Source organism: Mustela putorius, unplaced genomic scaffold (genome assembly GCF_011764305.1).
Source record: "Mustela putorius furo isolate JIRA1106 unplaced genomic scaffold, ASM1176430v1.1 tig00000174_pilon_pilon_pilon, whole genome shotgun sequence".
NCBI classification, from domain to species: Eukaryota; Metazoa; Chordata; class Mammalia; order Carnivora; family Mustelidae; genus Mustela; species Mustela putorius.
Genome location: NW_025421304.1, coordinates 37,384,684 through 37,407,250, shown reverse-complemented (window position 1 = coordinate 37,407,250; position 22,567 = coordinate 37,384,684). Strand labels below are relative to the sequence as shown.

The window sequence follows — 22,567 nt, the reverse complement described above, 5'->3', positions numbered from 1 at the left end:
AAATTACTGCCTTTTGTTCTTGGAATTCATATTATTACTTATAGTGTGTCTGCTAGACCCAGCTCAAGGTCTCACCCTTTCTTTCATTTGCCCACCTCTTTGCTTGCTCTGTGCAGTGTGAGTTTTTTCCATGTGTTTTCTAGTCACCAGTTCATGTCACTTCAATGACTAACCTCTCTTCAATTCAGCCACTGAGTTGTTCAATGATAGCGCTGCCAGATAAAATACAGAATATATAGTTAAATTTGATTTCAGAATGAATTTTTTTTTTAGTGTAGCATGGGAAGAATATACTAAAATCATTTATTGTTTATGTGAAATTCTGATTTAATGGAGTCTCCTGAAGTTCTTCTTATATATGCAAAATCTAGAAGCCCCATTCAGTGGAGAAGTCATTTTTTCCTGAGGCCTGGGCATTCTTTTTGTGCACTGCATTTGAATCTCCTAACTGCTCTTGCTATTTGTTTGTCCAGTTTTCCCTCTGTTGTTTCTAAAAGCTTCATTTCACTGGCCAAATGTTTTGTTTGCTCAGATTGGTCTTCCTTTCTCTAGCTGCTGAGTTTCCTTTAATGCATTATTTTAAAAACAGTCACAGATCTGTATGTTACAGCTCTCCAGATAGAGGCTGTTCTCTGACTGGTGGAAGATAAAGGGATTTCTATTCCAGTGTGGGGATGCTGTGTGTGGTCAAAAGATGGGTCAGTAGTCCCTTGCTGGGGTCCTGGGAAGGAGCATCTCAGTGACAAGGTGTTTGTACTCCTCTAGCTTCAAAGATGCAGAGGATTAAGACCACCTGTTCAGTATCCCTATGGCTTTTCAAGGGCCATGGATACCAGATACAATCATATAGGATTAATGCTGTCTCTCACCTCAGAAGTCATTGTATCCCCATGCACCATACTCTTTCTGGGATCTGCCATTTATAATCCCTGCCTCAGGGTTCTCAGATGCTGGCTTCATGGCTTTGCTCAGAATGAGGAAACTCTACGGAACCTCTGCCCACTAGAACCCATTCCTTCTCCCCCCCATCCCGAACACACAAGAAGCTGACCATCTCAAGAGCGGAACCAGAGATGGGCGTTGAACTCATCAAAAGACTTAAAAGATGCAAATTGCTAGAGAAAATAACTATTAGACTGGGAATGAGTAAAAGACTTTAATTTTTTTAAATATTAACATTTAAAAGGATTCTCTTCTCAGGATGTGTCACAATTGTCTTTAAGTTTTCAGTCCATTGGAAAGAAACCCAGACTGAAAATCAGAGAGGAAGCCTAGGGGTGTGGTTTATGCAGGAAAGATAACAGAGGACTCTTACCCTGGGCTGTCAAGCATCGCCACATCTGTAGCTGGACCCACCGGTGGCTAGTGATGACTGCTCTGGAAAGGCATAGAGCATTTCTGTCATCTTGGAGTGTTCTGGTTCTGCACACTGGCGTATCCTTAGTACCTAGAACATAACAGGACATCAGTAAATTTTACCTGAATGGAAGATTAAATCAACAAAAAGTTAAGAGCCTGATATCACAGGTGGGCATTGAATGGGTTTTATTCCTTCAAGGAAGGAGAGATTATCCCCTAGAGACAAGAGCATATTTCATGCACATGTATGCATTTGACCCCAAAAATGTCACCAGATTTTACAACTCATTTACAGTGGAGTTTGGGAAAGACGACAGACTCATAAATAACCAGCCATGTTACGGATAAAGAAGAGGAACAGTCGAAGAATCTGTTGCTCTTTTTAAAAACTCATTTCATGATGCATTTCTTTTTCTTTTTTTTTTTAATTTATTTTGTATTTATTTTCAGCATAACAGTATTCATTATTTTTGCACCACACCCAGTGCTCCATGCATTTCTTTTTCTTATCAAAGAGGAGTAAAGCTCGATAGTTATAAATCTTTAAGGTAAGTATCCCTCTCCCAAATGAGGACAAGCTCTTAAACCTCTCCGTTAACCAATCTCTTCTTGAAACTTTATGATATATTGGGAATAGTGTGTGCTAATTTAAGTGGAATGCACAGGGAAGGAAGAGCACTGTGGAAAGGAAAAAAAAAACACCGCAATTTTACTTTATCTCAAAAACTAACCAATAATTACACAAGAAATGTTAAGGATCTTCAAAAATATAAGTGGTCTTTTACATTTCCATTTACAGCTTAAATGTGTCCCCTAGCAATCAGAAAAAGGTATAAAGTTCATTTTCAAGGACTTGGGGAAAAAAAGGCAAATTGCAAAGCATATGCCAAGACAGGCAGCTGTGAATAACATTTTATCCCAGGATTCTCAATGCCTTTGTGAAATAAATATCAATAAGGAAACATTTTCTTACATAAAGAAACTGAGGGAAATATCTTGATTTGTAGAACTGATAGGATTTCAAAATAGGAAAGACCCCCCCAAAGCAGATGCAATTAAAAAAAACCACAAAATATTTCTTCCCAAGGCAGCATTCATTCTCTAGAAATAAGTGGGCAATGTCTTTGTTGACCTTCCCCCCTTGTTCGAAGGCTTTAATGGTGACTTAGGAGCCACTTTTTTCCCCCATCCTGTTCTTGAGTGAAATGTCAGTCCCTAAATAAAACTATATTCCTTACAAATTGTCCATCTTGAGAATGGAATATGCATCTAAATTACAAGAAGAAATGGCCATGATAGCTTTGCATTTTTCTAATTTATGGAGATGAAGGAATCTTTATGACACCAACTATAGGTTTCCTCTGCAAAACCCTTGTAATTCCTCTACTATATACTATCTCCTTTCCAGAATCTTCGGGCCTCTGTGAAAGACTCAAAGCAATGTAAATGCTATGTACCAGTTGTTGGAAACAGAGTGGATCCTTGCCTTTTTTCCCTTATCTTCTCACTGTTGGGTTGAGAGTATTTGTACACTTGGCCACCTTAAAACAGATGTGGAGTGGAAACAATTATAGTGCAGCAGTGAAGCCTTCCAGCTTTGCACAGGACCACATTCTCCTGGACCCACTTTTCTTGACCTTCTTGGCTTTGGCTTATTTCCTTGGACACAGCTGAGGGGCACCTTAATCCCTCTTCCTGAGGGAGAAAAGCCTGTACAAGAGTGTTGGAGGTGCTTTCAGTGGTCATCCTTTTGGGTCCTCAAGTAGAATTCCTTTGAGATCCTGGTGCAGGGGCAAAATTCCTGAGGGGAGGAGTGCTTGATTATACAGTAGCCTCCGAGAAGCAGAGTGCTTTGTCTAGGAAGGCTTCCTTCTTCTTCCTCTCTTGTAGTAGGGTTAACCATTCTCTTTTGTGTGGCATCGCTGTACTCCGTGAGATTTCTGCACCAGCACCCACTACTTGGCTGCAGTTAACTGTTTTCCTGATCTCCCCTCCCCTGACACATACTTAGTTGATGTTGAGCTTCCTGAGAATAGTGGTAAGAAATATTATCAGCATCAGCATCTCTAATATTTACAGATCATTGACTATGATCTGTACACAGGCCAAAGCCTGTGATAAGTGTATTATATCATTCTCTCGTTTAAATTTTATAATACTCTTACAGAAGAGTAAACTGAGGCCCAGGAAAGATCAATGACTTTTGCGCGTGGGTGAGTGGTAGAGCACAGAGATATTTGATTCTATGACCTGAGTTCAGCATGATGTTATGTTTTGTCAAGGCTTATTCACACTGAGATCTCTAGTCACTGATAGAGATCATAGCCTGAAGCAGTCCTTGGCCAATGTTTATTGAATGGATGAATGAATGAGAGTGTGGCAAATTAGAAGAAGCAGTGCAGGCAACAGAATAAACAGAACCAGGGCTGCTTTTGGCCAACCATGGAAGGAGGCCAAAGTTTTCATTGCCATTCCCCACCCCACTCCCGCCCTCTGCCTTAAAGGATGTCTCCTGTTATTCTAGTGGGCTGCCATAGTCTTTCCCTTTTTTTTTTTTCTAGCCAAGCTAGAGGATATCAGTTTTTCAATGTGGTCAAGATCCAGGAGTAATGGCATTGAAATGGAATATCAAATTTAAAGGAGACCTGAGAATAAAAACCTAGCTTGTGCAACCCTGTTAGACTCATCTATAGGGAAGGTCATGAGGTTTTATGACCTGCAAAGCTACTCAATATAGATTGTAAACAGTGTAGTTTCTCCTAATTGTGCTTCTCTTCAACTGTTTCCTCTTGGTACTACTGGTTTGCCAGTGAATGAGCTGGGTGCAAGCACCCAAATATGAGTGAAAGATGAAAAATTGATCTAATTATGGGGACTTGTTAGCATACTAAAATTGGCTAAATTAATGTTCTATCAGATGTTTTGGCTTTGGCCAGCCAGACAAAGCCAAATGCTGTATTTGAACCACTTAGGAATCTTCTTCATGAGGTCCTGAGGAAGGCCTTTATCATAAAAGGCCAATGATACAGCCAACAGCCTATCCCTTCCGGTTCCTCTTGGAGGTCTGAAGCTGTTGTGAGGTGGTGTTTTATGGCACCCAGGAGCTAATGGGACCAAATGGCAAGTGAAAATCATGTTCAGTAGATCAGTGGTTGCTAAGGGAGGGCCATTTGGCCTCAGGGATATTTGCAATGTTGGAGGGTAATTTTGGTTGTTACAACCAGGGAGAGGTCCTACTGGCATCTAGTGGGAGCAGTTAAGTTCCAGTAATATGATGGGAGGAGGCATCATAGCATCTTAGGTAAAATAGTGGGAAGAAGCCAGGGATGCTCCTAAGCATCCTACAGTGCCCAGGACAGCCCCTCATAACAAATAATTATCTACACCCAGGGTCAATAGGGCTAAGATGGAGGAGCCATGCAGTAGAGAAGTCTCAACCAGGAAGCAAAAATCTGCTAATGATGAAAAGGGATGAGTAAGGGAGCTTAGAGAAAGAAGCAAAGTTAGAAAGAATACAGGTAGGTTCTGAAGTATTGGAAGTGAGAGTCAAAAAATAGGAGCAAAGTGAGAGAAGACAAGGCAATTGTAATGAGCTATTTTGCAGTCCCCAAAGTTCCTTGAACTTGTACTGGGGGACTGGGCTTGCCTGAATTCTAGGCATGGGGACGGAGCTCCTGCATCAGTGATAGCAGATGAGCACTGCTCCAAGAATGCCGTTGACCCCTGGATGGGCTCTAGCTAGCCTAGTGGTCTGGAAGGATTTGCGTGAGGCATGAGCCACAACAGTTGTTAATTTGTGATAGAACTGAGTGTAAGACATCACCATATGTTGACACCACACGGTTTCACCAATTCACCAATTCAAAGCATTTGAATGGCCCGATTTAATCTGTTTTCTTTTCTTCTTCTTTAAAGCATCATTCCAATGGACTATAAAGTGAATTCACTGATGGTGTTTGTCTCCATATATCTTGATAGGATCATGATGCAGTATGTCAGAAAGAAAAAAAATTCTGTCAAAAAGTTATAGGGTGCCTGGGTGGCTCAGTTCGTTAAGTGTCTGACTTCAGCTCCAGTCAGGATCCCAGGGTTCTGGGATCGAGGCCCACATCAGCCTCTCTGTTCAGTGAGGAGTCTGCTTCTCCCTCTCATTTCCCCTTGTGCTTTCTCTCTCTCAAATAAATAAAACCATTAAAAAAATAAAAAATAGATACATATCAGGTTTCTGCCATTGGGGGGAAGAATGGTATGCATATCAGAGGTGACTGGCTCTCTGATGGAGCAAAAAAGTTTGTTGGGACTGTGTGGTTCAGAAAGATGAGCCTCTGTCTTGGTCTTTGGCCAACCAAGTTCCATGCAAAGCCTAGACTTGTGAGGGTGAGTTGAAGGAACTTAACTGCTCCCACTAAGAAAGTAAGGATTCTGGTGTTAGTGGGCAACACGTGAAAGAGGGCTTTAGGGGCCCAGCCTTTGAGGAAAGGGCCCCAGTAATATGAGGGGAGGAAGCATCTTAGGTAAAATGGTGGCAGGGCGAAACTGCCTGTAGAGGAAGAACTATGGGGAACAAAACAAAAATGATGCAGTTTTCGCTTAGGTGCTGTTGTGAAGAAGTGGTTTTCAAGAGGCCACTTCTGTCATCCCTAAAAGCCCCAGTCGAAGTTAACCACACACAATAACCTTGGATAATGTTGTTTGGAGGAAAGAGGAGGGAAGAAGGGTGGTGTCAGAGGAAGCGAGATGACCAGTGGAAATGTAAGCCTTACTCCATTTACTCCTCTGCCACATTCCTTCTCTCTCAGACACAAGAAGAGTCCTAGGACTTCTGTTAGTTATGACATGGTGACTTGAGGCATGTTATTTGGGTAATAAAAGAAAATGTGCCCTCAGAAAGCCAGAGTACCGGGAACATCTGGTTTACAGAGCTGAGTCAATGACAACTGTCAGGCAGTGATGACGAAGTGAGTCCGGCCTTTTCATGAGTCTCCTCTGACAACTGTTTACTGCATGAATATCTAGAAACTTTCTCGTGGCTTTCTCAAGGTCTTTTGGTGACATGTGCAGCCTGAAGCTTTTCCCAGGAGATGGAGTATAATCCTTTCTGATCTAATCTGGCTGCATGAAGTAGAGGAAGGGAGATGTGGTAGGATATGACTCTGAGACGGGATGGCCTGGGGTTACATGGGTTGGAGCCCAGACTCTCTGCTGGTGTTGCTTTCTCTAGAAGATGGGATGAATTCCATGTCATCTTCCTGTCCCCTGGAGATCTCCTGGTTTTGCTGCATTGCAAGGATCATATCACTGCTGGGCATCTTCATTTTTCTGGGAGTGCCCAGCTGCCAAACCCAGTGCAAGGGACTGTTGGAGAGGCTGTTTGCCAAAGATGAAGAGTTAGAGATGCCAACGTTTTGCTGCAGTCACTTTTCTTGCCCAATCTTTGTCATCTTCCATTAGTCAGGACTGCTAATGAACTGTCACAGAGTGTCCAAATGGTAGTGATTCACCTTTCCCCGGTCCTACCAAGGCTGTTTAAATGTAGCTGTGGAAATCATAGTTTGTGCAGGATTGCTGTGCTCTAGTTCCCATAAACTTCTCTTTCTCCTGGGTTTTTACTCCCTCAATTAAATCTGACACTTTCATCTCCTCTCTCTCCCTGCCTTCTACCTACTGTCTTGTCTTTCCATTGGACCTTGCTCCTAGATCTTCACTCGTTTGATTCCTCCTTATTGCTCAGGTCTTCATTCAAATGTTACCTCTTTGGAGATACCTTCACTGACTTCCCAGTCTAGAGCATTGCTCCCCCGTCTCTTTGCCATTCTGTAGTCATTTGCATTGGCTTGTTTAATCCCTTGTTAGTTATTTTATTTCTCCTTCTACTGGAATATAAGCTTAGTGAAGACCAGGATCTCATCTAACACATTCACCCTCGTATCCCCCACTGTCTTCCACTGTGCCCTACATATCATAGATTTTCAATAAATATCCATTTTGCAAATGAACAAATGAATGAATTAGTGAAACTACTCAATGTAATGAGTAACTTTATAGTCTTTTCTTCGTTCTCATGCTTTTCAGTGTTCCTGTTGGTTTCCCACCACATTCAGAATTACTGTTTATATTTTCATGCATACAAACCATGGTCTACTCTTATGTCTTCTGCCCCCTACCTTGCTCCAACTGCACTGTTAGTTGAGCAGGAAAATTCTTGATGGTCAAGAGCACAGATTCTGGACTCGGCTAAACCTGGGTTTGATCACAGCTCTGTTTACTGCTAGCCTGGTGGTACTGAAAAAATTCTCTACTTTGTTTAACCCTCATTTACCTCAACTATAAAATTGAAGTAATGATTGCCCCACCTCAGAGGTGGTAAGCACATGGGGCCACATACTTGGAGAATTAAGGAAGTCTCTGTGGATGTTAACCCTTATGAACATAGCATGGTTGGGTTGGGATTGCAGATAGCAGTTTGCAAGTCTTCTTTAGGGAAATAAAAGGTTAGTCATGGCTGTGGCCGAGCTCTCTAGTAGGACAAGCACAGAGCAAGGATGTGAAGGGTCAAAGATCGAGCTGTGTGTTGTGTCCATCACAAGATGGAAGAGTCTTTGAAAAAAGGCATCTGAGAGGGTAGGGAGCAGACCAGTGCAGTGGTGTGAGATGCTGGGAGCAGCCTGGGTAGCTGGAGTGCCGCTGAAGAAGATGAGGTCAGAGGAATGGGATGGTGGCAGAGTCTTAAGGCCCTGGAATGTCATCTAGGACATCCTGCAGTGTCTTCCCCGAAGCTTGTGATGCCATTTTTTTCCTTAACCCATGTAGGGTCATGGATCCCTAGGAGGCAGAAGAGTGCCATCCAAAATTAGTGTTCACTCCAAAACTCTGTGACTTTGTATAGAATAGGGTCTTTGCAGATACAATTAAGGTCAGGATCAAGATGAGACCATGCTGGATTGGGGAGGACCCTAAATCCAATAAATGTCTCTCTATAAGAGACAGAAAAGGACACAGAGTCACAGGGAAGAAGGCTTTGTGAAGACAGGTGTGAATGATGTGGCCACCAGGAAAGGAGTACCAGGAGCCCCACTAGGGGCTGGAAAAGATAAGGAGGGATCCTCCCCTAGAGCCTTTGGAGAGAATGTGGTCCTGTGAACTTCTTGATATCGGACTTCTGGCCTCCAGAACTGTGTGGGGATGAATTTCTCTTGTTTTAAGCCACCAAGTTTTAAGAAATTTGTTATGGCTGCTTTAGGATACTAATCCAATCTCTTAGGGAATTTGATGAAATCTATGGATCCCCTCTCCAGAAAAAGACATGCATGTATGCACACACACGTACAATTTTGCTTTCAATTTAATGGATGTTCTGAAGCTCATCCTTGGGGCCCAAGGGTAAGCATTCTTCCTCTAGATCATGGGGCATCATTAAGCCAATTGGGTCTGAATTTCAGAACAGTAATCATGGAAGCCACATAGTGATGAATAGGAACTAGGAGATTTTAAAGACTGAGGATTAGTGCAATCACTTTCCTTTTCACACTTTTGCAAAACACTGCATTATTTTTTTTTGGAAACATTTAAATACAAAAGAAAATTAATAAGGTTGCTTATCATGTGTCCCAAGGCAGGATTTTTAATAAAACAAAAAGGAACAATGATTTTAGTTTCTGCAGTGTGCTTGTAAATGATGGTACTACTGCAAGGAGGAAAAACACCCAGGAGTAGGTCCTGTCTTGTCTTGATTCTCTGGAATTAGGTGGAGAGGTCAAGGAAACATAGGGGTGGGAATGTTGAATTTTGTGACTTCTGGGGCCAGAGATGAGGCTGGTACTGAAATTCCAATATCTGGGGCAAGGCAGGTGCCTGATGAGGTTGGTGGCCATGACCGAGGAGCTCTGGTGGAGGCAGGAAGAGCCTTGCTAGCCCTGATCCGTGGAGAAGGGACAGTGCATCGAATGGGGCTTTCACCTCTTGGGATCCCACCCTCCCTCCCAGCTCTGTGGCAGTGGCCACTTCGCCTTTACAAATTGGGACAAAGGAAAAGATACTGCTTCTTGGAAAATTCCTATATGTTTAGGAAGTAGCTATACTGGGATGCTGGAATATATTTTCTCAGCATGAGTGGTTTATTTTTACTACCACTGCATGGTCATGGAGAGAGGAAGAGCAATAAGTTCACATCCAAATTTAGCCTTGTGTGCATTTGGGTAAGTCACGTGTGAGCCTCACTTTTCCTATTAGAGTAAATAAAAGTTGTTGTTAGTGTAAAATGAAGAAATGTCTTCGTGGTGGACATTGGCTGTCACTGACTTTTGCCCCTCCCATACTTTCCCCCTTCTTTTTCTAACAGAATCCCAGTTTATTCAAGATAATAGAATCTATCTCATCCTGGTGGTCTATGTCCTAGATCTGGATGAGGAGATGAAAGGGAAGTTTGCCAAAGAAGGCCAATCTTCCAAATAAAAAGACAAAGTCTCACAGGAATATAACATTTGCCTCTTCTTCATTCTGCTTTGAATGTTTGATGTGATGTCTGGGGCTGCAGCAGCCATCTTGCAACCACAAGGATGTAGACAGTTTGCAAATGATGGCAGTAAGAGAAAGAGCCCAGGTCCTGACAGTATCATTGAGAAGTTGAACCAACAGCAGCAATCACTAACTTCTGGGATTTTTGTCACATAGTTAAATAAACTTCTGTTTTCTGTTGCAGACAAATGCAATCCTAACTGTGAATCCTAAATGTGAAAACCATATGTACTCATCCCAGTACTTGGCAATAGTGAGAGTCAAAGAATGCCAAGGACTTTCCCTTCCTTCCTTTCTTCTGGTTGGTTTACATTTTGCTTTTTCTGTGTTATTTCCCAAGGACCCTGTTTCTTTGTTTTGTGCATACCTTCATTACACATTTAATTTTATTCAATAGCATCTTATTTGACCAACTGTCACTTATGAACCAAATATACCTTTCTTCAACATAGCTAAGAATCTTGGAAAAGAAAAAAAAAATAGGGACAATTGTGCAGAAAATGACATGCAAAAACCTTCGTTTTACAAGTACTATGAATCTAAGAGTAGCTAGTACCTAAGCAGAGAACCTCAGTTCTTACCCATAGCTTATGTATTCTTACTTTAGATACATTTTTTATCAGAACTTGGCTAAATGACTGGAAGGATGCTCAAAGCTTGCAAGTTATGACAACACAGAAAGGAACTAAGAGACCTATAAAAAGCAAAAATGTGAAGTGAGCATTATAGTAGCTCTAAGTCATTTAGTGTAGCTGCAGGCACCTTCTACATTTGAAAATTCCCGAGGGGATCCCTATATTACAACACAGTTGAAAGTTGACATTCCTAATTATCTGGAGATATACAGAAATGGTTAATCTATGCTCCATATATTCTGCCTAAGGCAGGGAAAGGTTTTCGCTTCTTTTGAATCATTTCTATGTTTTTTAAAGCTTTTGGTTGAAAACAGGAAGCTTCTGATATCTGCAACATTGCACTTCAAATATTTGGATAAACATTTTATCTTGATTGCCTGGCTATCTCTCATGTTTAGAGATTATCATCCTCAATTCTTAACTTGTATCTCTGCTAGTATCTGCTATGGAGCTAAGCCATTATGGACCTATTGATTTGACTTTCCTTTACTTATACAGGGTGTTGGGCATTATAACGTTATTCATTTAATCTTTATGCTTTTTACTTTCATGAGTTTGTGTCACATGTAGATTTCAAGGGGCAGAAGTGGTTCTGGTTGGGTGGGTGGTCTCAGGATCTCAGGAGCTTTTGGAATGCTGTTGTCTATAAGGAAAATATGTATATTTTCAGAGCCCTGTGTTAACAAAATGTGAACTGGCTAGATAATGATCCGTGGGGTTAATGCTGTTTCCCCTCCAGCATGGAAGGAGGTAATTGGTTCTTTAGTCTGGACCTCAGCCAGCAGAGCCCTTCAAATGGGGGGAGGAACACAGACCCCCCTTCACTCCATCTTATTAGAAAATAAGATGCTAAGAGACCAGAACAGACAAAGTAGACATAGATGCAGGACAAAATTCTGGTGAGTTAATAAACTTGGGAATAAGGTCAGACCAGACCAGAGCAGAACACATTTCTCCATTTCTCTTGGCTGTAATGCATTCCTTCAGAGGGACAACCAGTCGGATCAGAGACCCTATGTATATACTTCCTGGTATATTAATGTTTCTAATGATGGAGGACAAATGATAAAATCCTCATGACAGACCTTGGAATCATTCATTCTCAAAACATGCTTTGTCAACTTAATAAAAAACTAACTTAAACAACCTCCAGTCTTGTTCATTATAGATATTTGGGCTGAGTGAATCCAAGGTTATGACATCTAGAGTAGACAAATCAGGTGTACAATACTTCTGTGTCAAGGACTCTTTATTTAGGTGTCCATGGGTTTATATTCAAGAGGAGTAAGTCACTGGAAATCCATACAAAATTCTCTGTCTAGCTGTACATGTGCATTTCCAAGGCCAGTCAATCAATATGGCTTTCCATATATCCTTAGAGCTCTGTGACCCCAATTAGATTGAGGAAACATAGCCCTTTAAGAAACTCTTAAAAAATGTATTATTTTTTAAATACATAGATAACACCTTGTAGTTTAAAAAATGTGTATGAGCAAAAAGGAAAGAATACACCAAAGACTATTTACTATGTCTCCAACCTTAAACATTAAAAAATTCTGTGTATATGTAAATATGCACAGAATACACATATGTATGTATTATTTATGCAGTATGTATTAAGAATAAAATAATTAGATATAACCAAATACTTGTAAATTGTTTTTTTCTTTTTAAATCATGAATGTCTTTCCTTGAAAATATACACTTACATAATCATCTATAATGGCTGCATAATATTCCATAAATTACTTAACCATTTAAAACTTTTGATGATATTTCCCTATCATAAATGAACACTTGGTTATATATACATTTTTGCCCATTTGTCCACTTATTTTTAAGGATAAATTCCAGGACGGAGACTTTCTGAGTCACTTTTTAAGTGTTTGTAACTTTGCCAAATTGCTTTCCAAAAAAAAAAATTATACTCTTAAAAGAAGTATAGGAGAGTGCCACTTTCCCTATTCCTTTATCAACACCAGACAAGATCATGCTTTTTATCTCTGCTAATAAGATACTCAAGAAAGAAATCTCAGTATTTATTGACATTTATTTGGTGATTATTGAAGTTAAATGTATTTTAACAATTTCTGTGGTTAGTCTTACCCTTTCTTTTGAGAATTAACTTTTATTAATGTCCTTGGCCCCTTAGAACACTATTTTTTTCCATGAACTTTTTACTTATAAACCCTATGGCATATATGTTGCATATAAAATTTCTGTTTGTTGACTGAATATTTTGTAGAAATTTTAACCCTTGATGTAGCCAAAGCTCTTGTTTCATTTAAATGTTGTCTTCCTGCATTATATTTAAATAGATATAAGATTATATAAATGTTTATCAATAGCTTCTTCTTGCGTCTTCATAGATTTTTTTTTACTTCATCTTTCTATTTCTTTCATGGTTAGAGATTTACTCATTTAGAGAGAGAGAAAGAACATGTGAACGGGGGATGGTTGGGGAGGGATAGAGAGACAGGGAGAGAGAGAAACACAGTGGACTCCTCACTGATCGTGGAGCATGAGGCAGGGCTCCATCTCATGACCTTGAGATCATGACCTGAGCTGAAATGAAGAGTGGGATTCTTAAGTAACTGAGCCACCCAGGCATCCCTCCTCTTTTTCTGTTATCACTTAACTTTTCTTGAGGCTGTTCATGGTAACAAATGATCCCAAATTTCAGTGACTCATAATAATATGTATTTATTTCTCACTCATTTTATATATTGGCTGGCAGACAACTTTGGTGCTTTTCCAGGTGTGCCTTTTTATGGGACCCACTGTAAAGTAGCAGCCTCCATCCATTTCTCCTGCCCATGAGACAAAGGGTGATGGTGGAACCAGTGAGTGGCACCATGAACTTGTACTAGAATGTGCCATGTCTCTTCTGTTCACATTTTATTGGCAAAATCAAGTCACATGGCTAAGTCTATGTCAGTAGGAGATGGAAGTATATATAGTCTCACAAAAGGGAGAGTTGACAGTTTTAAAACTAAGTACAATCTATCATATGCGTATTTGGAGTCAGGTTTATCTTTTTATTTTTCCAAGTGTTCAGCCAATTGTTCAAATACAATTTATTAATAATCTTATCTTCCACACTGCTCTGTGATGCTATTTTTATAGATCCTTTCTTACAAATCCTTCTCTTTGTTCCTGGACATTGGTTTGGGTTTTATTGATTTTTCTAGTCCTGCACCAAGACTAGTAGTACTTTTTAAATTTTTTTAAATTATTTATTTATTATTATTATTTTTAAAGATTTTATTTATTTGACAGAGAGAGAGAGATCACAAGTAGGCAGAGCAGCAGGAAGAGAGAGGGGGGAAAAGCAGGCTCCCTGCTGAGCAGAGATCCTGATGCGGGGCTCGATCCCAGGACCCTGAGATCACGACCTGAGCTGAAGGCAGAGGCTTAACCCACTGAGCCATCCAGGTGCCCCAAGACTAGTAGTACTTTTAAAATCATCCCAGAAAAGACTCACTTTTTTCCCCTTCATTAAAAAAAAAGTCTTAAATATTCTCTGTGTTGATTAGTCTCATTGAATTTTTGAAAAGCCTGTATTCATTTCCAAAAAGAAGTCCTATTGTGATATTGGTTCGATTGTATTTTATGTTTGGATTAGTTTAGAGAACTGAAGTCTTCTCATTCATGGACATAGTATGTTCACACTTTTTATTTTTTTAGAGTTTTGTAGATTTAAAGAGCATGTCTTAAATTTAAAATTTATTTCATGAAATTCCATAGCTTTTGATACTTTTGTGAAATAATTTTCTCCCATGATATTTTTAAAGGATTATAACAGTATGTGGGAAATCTATTGTCTTGTTTCACAAATATTTAAAAAATAAATTAGAACTCTGAACTCCTTTATTAAAATTATTAAGTTTTTAAATTAAATTCAGTAGAGTTAATACAGTGATATATTAGTTTCAGGTATACAATATGGCGATTCAACAATTCTGTACATTACTCAGTGGTCATCAGGACAAGTGTAGTCCTTAATCCCCATCACCCATTTCATTAATTCCCTAATCCACCTCCCCCTTGGTAACCAGCAGGTTGTTCTCCATAGTTAAGAGTCTGTTTCTTGCTTTGTCTCTCTTTTTCCCCTTTGTTTATTTATTTGTTTTTAGTCGATTCTTTTGGTTTTTTGAAAACAAATAATTATATATACATTGTAATTTACATTTTATTTCTTTTTCTGACTGTGGTGGCCAAAAATTCCAAGACAATATTGGATAACAGTGGTTATTTTGGACATTGTTTTCTTACTCTTGATTTTAGGAGAGGAAATCTTATTGATATTTATGAAGTATTCTTCTCACCTAATGTGGGAGCATTGTTTAACCAGGCATGCATTGGATGTTATCAAAGTGTTTTCTTTTTATCCTTCAGGATGTTCACACGTCTCTTTTGTTTGGATCTATTACCATAGTGACTCAGATTGATGATTTCATAATATTGAACTATCCTTGCACATCTGGAATTAATGCTCCCTGGACACATTGTATTATTCTTTGAATATATGGTTTTAGTTAATTTGCTATAATATTTTATATTACTTTTGCTTCCATATTTGATATTGTAATTTGTCTTCAAATTTTCTTTTTTGGGGGTATTTTTGTCAGATTTTTTTAATGGTATCAGAATTATACTGATTTTTATGAAATTAATTAGAGAACCTCCCTCTTTTTCCATGTTTTGGAAGTTTCAGGAGTATAGAATTAATTCTTTTCTTAAAAGTACTCACCTGTCTGGTTCTAACAAAAATCATTTTGACTTCATACATTAGCATTTGTGTTTCTGAATTTTCTACCTCCTCTTAAGTCAATTTTGACTATTTATGATCTCCAGCACATTTTCAATTTCATCAAGATTCTAAAATCAACATAGCATCTAAAGTATCTTGTACCATTTAAAATATTCAGAAGCTATAAATTTAAAACCATTTTGAAATTTCCATTTATAAGATTCTTAGATGCGAACAAAGCCAGAGCAAAGGTGTCAATCCTGTCTTCCACCAACAGATGGCGATAACAGTCACTATAGATTGTTAATTTTAATTTCAGAACAAATGGGCTTTGAGTCTTCCCAAACCTGATCACTTGAGAACTGAAGACCTTTTCACCATGCTTAGCATTATATAATTGTGCTCTGTGCATTCCCTTACCTCCCTGCTTAGTTCATTTCTTTCTTTTTTTTCTCATTTCTTTCGTCCGCCCCCCCCCACCTTTTTTTCCCCCTCTGTCCCTCCTTTCTCTTGCTTAGTCTTGGAATGTGTTGATCTTTTCAAAGAATCAAAACTTAGATTTATTCCTCAACTTCCATTTGTATTCTTGTTAAGCCTTTGTTTTTAAAATTTCATATCTTCTTCCAGTCTTTTAAAAAAATTAAGGGTTTGGTTTATTAATTTTCAATGTTATTTAATAATGAAAGCATTTAACTCCATAAAGATCCCCCCTGGTAACACCTTGACTGTATTCTAGCAGTTTTGATATCACCTGTTTTTGTTGTGATTAACTTCTAAATAACCTGTCAGTGCAATTTTGGTATCTTCTTATACATAATTAAGTAGGACAGAAGGAGAGACTTCAGTATCTAAGTCCCTACAATTATGAAGTTGTAGAGGAGAGCAAAACTGTCATAAAGGTGAAATGTTCATGCACGAATTAATCACTTATGAAACTGATCTCATCACTAGTGAGACCAGAGTCTGCCTTTCTGACTGGTGAGATCTCTTTGCCTGGTCACCTCTACCTGATTTGATTTTTGGATGTTTTCCTGACAAAACAAAGCAAGCACATTATCTTTGATTAAAAACAGAGCCTGTAGAATTTTGTTTTGAAGATTTTATTTATTTATTTGACAGAGATGCAGCAAGAGAGGAAACACAAGTATTTGCTTTTTAAAATTCCTGAATAAGGGGCGTCTGGGTGGCTCAGTGGGTTAAGCCGCTGCCTTCAGCTCAGGTCGTGATCACAGGGTCCTGGGATCGAATCCTGCATCGGGCTCTCTGCTCAGCGGGGAGCCTGCTTCCCTTCCTCTCTCTCTGCCTGTCTCTCTGCCTACTTGTGATCTCTCTCTGTCAAATAAATAAATAAATAAAATCTTTAAAAAAATTAAAAAAAAATTCCTGAATAAGCGGGGGGAGTGGGAGAGGGAGAAGCAGTCTCCCCTCAGAGCAGGGAGCCCTATGTGGGGCTCCATCCCAGGACCCTAACCTGAGCTGAAGGCAGATGCTTAAAGACTGAGCCATCCAGGTGCCACAAGCTGGCAGAATTTTGTGAGGTTGAAGGTGATGTTGGAGAACTGCTGGAATTACCCATATTTCTTTGACAACTAAGCATGGGGTTGAAGGCAAGAAACGGAAGAGGAAACTCTTCAAGGTGATGACATGATAGCTTCAGAGGAGAAATATCTAAATAGAAAAGCACTGAATGGGCCCTTGGAAGACTGATAAAGGTTTGATCTTTCTTTTCAGAAAAGCCACTCTTTTTATTGTTCAACCATGAAGGATGTTATATCATGAGATCCCAAATTTTGTCAGAACAAATATGTCTAAATCAATATTTTTGTTCTTTAATTTCATTAAATACACAATAAAATAAACTTACCTTGGCAATTTTATTTCATTTTTCAAGATTAGGTTCCACTCCAATTTTTCTTCAGTGCTCCTTGTGAAATTTTGAACTTCCTTTTAAAGGGATTTACTGTAAAAGGATTATTCTCAAAATGAATTATCCTCAGGAGTATTGAATTTTGCATTTAGTTTTTCTGTGTTTTATGTTTATCAGTTTTATAATTGCCAAGAAAATGTACTCTCTCCTTGCCCCATTTAAAAAATTGAACTTACTAATTTTATGATTTAGATTCTTTATATCTTTATTTTTTGTCTGATTTATCTTCTGGTAACAATAATGGTATGTTGACATTTCACAAAATAACAGTTTTTATGTCAGTTTTTCTTTGTATTTTGAAAAAGTTTTTTTTTATATATCTTTATATATTTAAATGGAATATTGTAAGGCACAGAACAACTCAAAAAGTGATATATGTTATTTTAAATTTAAGTAGTATTGGGCATTCAGTGTTTCACATGCATTTTTTTCAAAATTCCTGAACAGCTGTGGGAATTGATAAGTACTTGCTAACTATTTCACCATATCTTCTTCATTTGGAATGATGTCCATCACTATGATAAAGGGTCCCACCCACTAAATTGTCCCATTTAGTTTTCTTGCCTAGATTTCTTTCCCCTCTAGTATTCATTTTACATTTTTACTATCTTCTTGTATTCCCTTATTTTAAAAACCTGTGATACCACTTTTGTATACACACACACACACACACATTTTATGAAAAACATGTTTTTTTTGGCTTAACATGTTTTGAGGGCCTGATTTAAGAGTCTTAGCTACTCTTATAGCATTGATCCCCTTTTCTTTGGTCATTATAATAAATATTACTTCTGTAACCTTAACTCATATGTTTTGTCTTTTGCACTTCCTTTGTATCTCTTTTATTTTCTGTCTTATGTTGTATGGATTATATTGAGTTTGCTGTTGTGTTTGTCTGTGTTTTAGGAGCTAATAGATCATGTGACTTCTATTGTGGTTATCTTCAGTGTTTCAAATTTCTCATATAATTGCAGGGTCAGAACCAAAGCAGTATCTTTGGGCTTCCCAACCTCCAGCTCCCATTTGAGACAAAGTATTTAGTACATTTACTTCTCCTTTCTTCACAGGTTTTAGTACAAGATATTATTACATTGTGACTTTTACATTCACTTTCAGTTTTAAACCTAGATTTAAAACAGCTACTTAGACTTAACTATGTTGAACAATTTCAGTTTTTATTGCTGGTCTCTTTATGGTTGTTTTACTCCTGAGGCTCCCTTTATTTCGTATATAATTAGGTACTTTTTTTCAACAAAAGTATATTTTCTGAGTTCTTGTTTACATGAAAATGTTATTGCATTACCTTTCCATGTAAATGACTACTTTTTTTTTCTGTAAAATGGTTAACATGTTAGATGTCTGTAAAGTGGTAAGTCTTAAGCTCACTGTTTTCTTCTATCACATCTCTAGATTTCCTTCTCTTCTAGTTTTTCAGTTCTTCACTTGAACTTTTTAAACATCATCTTTGTTCTCCATTCTCCCTTGATTATCATATTTTCTCTTTTCATCTTAATCCTTTGTCTTTTTCTTTTAGATTCTGAGAAATATCTTAAGTTCACTGTATTGTCTGTATTTTTTTTTTGTTGTTGTTGTTGTTGGTCCTTTATTGTCCATAGTTTTCTTATTCTGATACATTTTAAGTTTCCTTCAAATCTTCTGTATCATTCATCTTCCTTTTTCTCTTTTCCCTTTGCCTGTTCATCTTGATCTTTTCTTATGCTGAATATTCATAGACCCCCCCCCTTTTTTTGGTCCTTTTTTTGAGAGTCCCAAGCAGGTTCTTAATCATTTCTTCTGGATTTTGGAGTAGCTTATCTTCAGAGGCAGGTTCTTCTCTAGCTTCTTCCTCTTAAAATGTTCCTTGTCGTTTAGTTATGCCTTTCCCTAAGATAAATTCAGTCTTCCCTGGTGATAAAGAAGAGTGAAATCATTGCCTTATGGACATCTATAGGTTCAGGAAAATGTAATATTTCACTCTTCCTTAATGAAGAGAAAAATATTCCTCTTCTTAGTGTATATTTTTAACTATGTGTTAATTGAAATTATTACAATATTTTCTACATAAAAAACTTGGCTTTAATGGCCTCCTACCTATCTTGCAGAAATAATTCTTAAAAATGCTTTTGTTGTATTTTGTGACAGAACCATGCTTTAAAAAAACAAAAACCTTGCTTTATTTCTTAGGATAGTTTACATTAACAGAAAACTTATAAAGATAGTACAGAGGGTTTCCACATACTTCTCACCCAGATCCCCCTATTATTAACACCTTACATTAGTATGATGCACTTATCACAATTAGTGATCAACAATGATACATTATTATTAACTAAAGGCCATATTTTATTTACATTACCTTAATTTATACCTAATACTATTTCTACCATTCCAAGGTCCCATCCAGGATACCACATTACACTTAGTCATCAAGTCTTCTTAGATTCCTTTTGGCTGTGACATTTTTTCAGACTTTTTAAATTTTTAATGAGTTTTTGATGAGTTTTTGAGAGGGATATTTTGTAGAATGTCCCTCAGGTGGGATTTGTCTTATGCTATTCTCTTGAGTAGACTGGCGTCATGAGATTTTGACAAGTCACAAGGCTAACATACCATTGTCATCCCATCATATCCAAGGGTGCATACTGTCAGGATAACTTTTCACTGTTGATCTTGGTCTTGATTACCTGGCTGAAGTTGTGTTTGTCAGGTTTCTCCACTGTAAAATTACTCTCCCCTCCTGCTTTTTACACTGTGCTCTTTAGAAGGAACTCACTACATGTAGCCCATAGCTAAGGAGTGGGGAGTAATGCTTCACCTCTTTGAGTGTAGCATATCTACATAAATTATTTGTAACACTTCTGCAAAGGAGATTTGTCTCTTCTCCCCCATTTATATATCCAATAATTAATTTATACCAGTACTGACTCAAGAATATTTACTTTATACTTTGGATATAATCCAATACCATTTCATTTATTTCATTGCTCAGATTGTCCAGCCTCAGCCATGGGGAACTTTTTTGATTGGCTTCTTTGACATGTCCTCATTACCATGGGCTTATTTACTCATTTTGAGCACTTCCTTATTTACTGGTACGATAAGGTATTCCAGGCTCATTTTATATATTTCCTGCCTTAGTTCTAGATCAGCAATCCCTCTAAAGAGCCCTGTTCTTTTTATTGGGGAATGGTATTAGAAACCAAGATCTGGAAATTAGGTGTGCTCAGTGCTACTGAGGTGTCATTACTTCTAGGCCCTCTCAGCTAGCTGACAGAGCAAGGAGATATATGTCTGTATATACACACATCTGTAAATATCTCTTTATGTAGCTAATTGTATCTATACCAAGCTAAACATGAGTTTTTACTGATGTCTACCACTTCAGCTCATTACTAGATGAATCATTCTAGTCTCTCCTCCCCTTGCTGCTTTGTAAACTCCCACTCCAGAACCTAGATTTACTCTTAAAATAATATTTTCTTTAAAAAAAGTCCCAGTTCTATAAATATGCCTGTTTATGTGTGTGTACTTTTTAAATACTCATTGTCGAATATTTAGAAAATTCAACAATGTCTATGACAGAAAGCCAAAATCTCTTCTAGTCAATAGCTGTTAACATTTTACCCCTCCCCCCAATTTTATGAACAAAATCTTAATCACACTAGATACACTATTTTGTGATCTGCCTTTTCCCCTCAACCATATATAAGGAGTTTTTCCTCCATGTCATAACTATTCTCAAAAGTCATAATTTTAATTACCTATAGAATATTAGGCTTTTGGACATTCACATTTTAATAATTTTTGGTGTTATAAATAATGGTAATAAATACTCCAAAAGATAAAGAGTCATTATGAACATACCTGATTATTATTTAGAATATTTTATGGAAGTGAGCCCTAGGGTCTGACCATTTTAAGGAGAATGATAAACAATGAAAAATTTTCTTCCAGGAATGACAGCAGCAATTTAGCTTCCTGTCATCATTGTATATGAGCCATTTTATCTATATCCTTAGGAATATGGGGTATTGGAATAATTTTTAAAAATCATCATTCAATTAATTAAAATGGCATCTTGTTAGTTTTTTTTTTTTCACATTGAACGTCGTTTATCACGAGTGTTTTGGGGTAATCTTTTCCTAAGTTAGTTGGCCATTATATTTATTTGTTTCTCTATTGCCTATTAATACCCTTGCTTATTTTTTTTGTTAGGTATTTTTATTGTTTTATTGTTTCAAAATAATATTATAATTTCAAAGCAAGTGTATATTCAATATAGAAAACTTTGTTTATTTATCTATTTTATTTTTTTAAAGATTTTATTTACCAATTTTCTAGAGAAAGAGAGAACACAAGCAGGGGGAGCAGCAGGCAGAGGCAGAGGGAGAAGCACGCTCCCTGCTAAGCAAGGAGACCAATGCAGGTCTTGTTCCCAGGACCCTGGGACCATGACCCGAGCCAAAGGCAGCTGCCCAACCAACTGAACCACCCAGGCATCCCCAATATAGAGAACTTAAAAACAAAGAAAAATACAAAGAAAAAAATTACCCATGATCTCATCACTAATTCTGGTTTCATTGCTATTATTTTCATTTTGGTGTATTTATTTACATACCAGAAATCAATATTTTACACTTTATATATAGCTAATTAGAAAAATGGTACACTGAGTCCTTTTGTAGTCTGATTATTAATCACTTAGTGTTATATCATTACTATTTCCTCATCCAACACACAATGTCCTTTTCTACCTAAAAGCAAAGACTTCTTGAGAATGAGTGTCCATGCATCTATATTTCTTTCCTTCTTTCCTTCCTTCCTCCCTTACTCCCTTCCTTTGTGAGAGAGAGAGAGAATGAGAGAGAGAACAAGAGTGCACAAGCAGGGAGAGCGGCAGGCAGAGGGAGAAGGAGAAGCAGGGAGCTGGATGTGGGGCTCCATCCCAGGACCTTGGGATAAGGACCTGAGCCTAAGGCAGACGCTGAACTGACTGAGCCACCAGGTGGTCCTAATTATCTTTTCTGTAGTCTTTCTTCATCAAGAAGTCCGACTCCGTTCAACAGATTGATACATACCCAAATCTGGACCATCTCCTATTTCCATGGCTCTATTCTCCATGCCACAGGATTTCTACAGGATTAGTACTCACCTTACTTCCTGGAATTGTGAGTCACTGTGTTCTCTTGCAATGCCTCTGCCGCTGCTGCCACTCTTTTAGCCTTGGGGCAAAGAATAGGAAGTATGTCTACCTTCCACTTTATCTCTGCATTCCAATCATGTATTACAGGTTTGTCTCTGAATCTTCCATAGCACAACTATATTGCTATAACATTTCACAAAGCCTGGGTAAAGACCTTACAATTAAAGAAGATAAAT

The 22,567-nt window shown here is 38.0% G+C and overlaps 1 long non-coding RNA gene across 1 annotated transcript; it reads right to left on the bottom strand.

Annotated features, from left to right (window-relative positions):
- Positions 1-100: 100 nt before the first annotated feature.
- LOC101677093 lies at positions 101-22,541 on the bottom strand. Its single transcript, XR_199547.3, has 3 exons — positions 22,341-22,541; positions 1,316-1,447; positions 101-212 (listed from the first exon to the last, which is right to left on the bottom strand). It is a non-coding gene; the product is annotated as an uncharacterized LOC101677093 (long non-coding RNA).
- Between the last annotated feature and the right edge of the window lie 26 nt (positions 22,542-22,567).